This window comes from Pundamilia nyererei, unplaced genomic scaffold, assembly GCF_000239375.1.
Source record: "Pundamilia nyererei isolate P.nyererei 1_Seehausen unplaced genomic scaffold, PunNye1.0 scaffold00034, whole genome shotgun sequence".
Lineage (NCBI taxonomy): Eukaryota > Metazoa > Chordata > Actinopteri > Cichliformes > Cichlidae > Pundamilia > Pundamilia nyererei.
The window spans coordinates 775,020-777,115 of record NW_005187435.1 but is presented as its reverse complement, the minus strand read 5'-3'; positions in this window follow the sequence as shown (position 1 = coordinate 777,115).

Sequence of the window (2,096 nt, the reverse complement as noted above, 5' to 3'; positions counted from 1 at the left end):
GTCCCTTCAGGGCAAAGGTCTGGATCTATTGTTCCACTGGGGCTCTGTGAATGAGTTTCTTCTGCTTTCCAACACTTAGTCCTTTCAGTGCTGTCACTTGAGAAACAATAGAAGTGTGCCTTATTGAGCACCACATAAGCTAAAATATACATCATCTTTTAAGATTTTAATGATTAACTTTGAAACAATTATTAAAACGTGTGAATCTGATGATTTTACCAGAAAAGTTAAGACACTGCATATTTGACCTTTAAGTTTAAAGATTTGACTTCCAACTGAACAAATTGAAATAACATTGATGGCCCTTCTCATTACAAATGTTGGCTTTTCACTGAATGTGCATTTTTTGGATAAACAATTATAATAAGGTTCTAAAGGTTTGAAGTATTTGTCTACAACAAATGGAGACAAAGATAGAGACACATGAGAGAAAATGAAGAACATGCAGTGCTCAACAAATGTATTGAACCGCCTGTTATAAAACAATAAAACAGACATCTTAGAGATCTGTCAAAAACTTGTTAGAAACTAGAAATTACATTATAAATATGAGCCGGCGCACTGGGTGCCTCTGAGAAGTCAGAAGTTAATTGAGCATTACAATCAATCACTAAAACTTTTTTTTTCTGTTCTGGAATCCAAGTAATTGTAATTTAGTATCATAAGCAAAAATAATAATGTGCTTTACTTTTTTTTTTAACTTTTTGTAAAAAAAAAAAAATGTATTGATAACAATTATATTTTAGCATTAAAAATATAATTTTAAATAATGAGTTTGAGCATACTGGTAACAATAACAATAACACAATTACCAATTCTGTTCATTTATAGCAGCTGTTCCACCAAATGTAAACCTTGGGTGCCCCAAAAAGACGTTACATGGACTTCTTCATTCTGAAAACGCTACGTCCAGATAAACAGGATCGGATTTTTGGGATTTCATTAGCTTGATGATTGAGCATGCGTCAATGCACTTACACTGGGTGGTGTTCTAATAAATTTGTTAGTCACTGTCTGACTAGCATCAATGTAAAAAGATAACAGATCAACTGCATAAAAATTATATGCAAGCACAATGTTTTACACTGGCAGTGTTTATTTATTCAACAAGGACGAAAGCTCAAACAGGTGGTGATGATACATCACAACAACAACTTGTAGATTTCTACAAGACACACTGTACTCAGAAAGAGTAGAGGAAAAGCTGTCTTTATGAAAGACAATGGATTTACAATATTCAAAAACCCAGTACTCAGTGACATTTGATTTCTTTTTCCACTTTCACTAAACAGCAAATGACCTTAAAATACATTGTTATTAACTGCTAAATTCAATTTTTTCTCACAAAGTAAATATTACTTTGTCTTCTCAAACCTGACATTAACAAAAACAGTAATGTTTTCAGTAAAACAATAAACATATTGATCTTAAAACAGATCAGTTTTAGTAATGACATACATTGAGATACACGTCATCTAAATGTCCGCATAGAACAATTAAGATATTAAACTGATCAATAATGATCATGAAGTACCAATATCACTGTCAAGTTTTTACCGACTAAGAAAATTGTGATATTAAGAAAACCTTTTAGAAAGAAGCTGTAAACACTTAGATCTTATAACAAATTCAACCTTGAATTTAGATTAATGTTAAACTGATCAGAAACAGTCAAGAGGTACAAACATCACAATTACACGACTTGCCCACATTGAGTCGTATAGTTGGAAAATCTTCATGAAAGAAATACTAAACATTTGGATCTTATAACAGATCAATTTTGTGTGATTAATATCTACAATCACAATAAATCCTTAAAATGGACACTTAAAATTTAGATCCAAAAAATCGAAAACCAATAAAAGGTAACGTCAGTGTCAATTGAAGAAAATCAATAATAGTAAAAAGCATTACTATAACATCATCAGTACATGAAGTACAGAAAGAAACAATTAAAATTGCTGATGCAATCAGGTTCAATTCATGCAATATGCATGACATGAAATTTTCTTTCTCAACATGAAAGATATTACTACTACACTTTCCTTAGGAAATATCATCTGACACACACACACACACACACACACACACACACA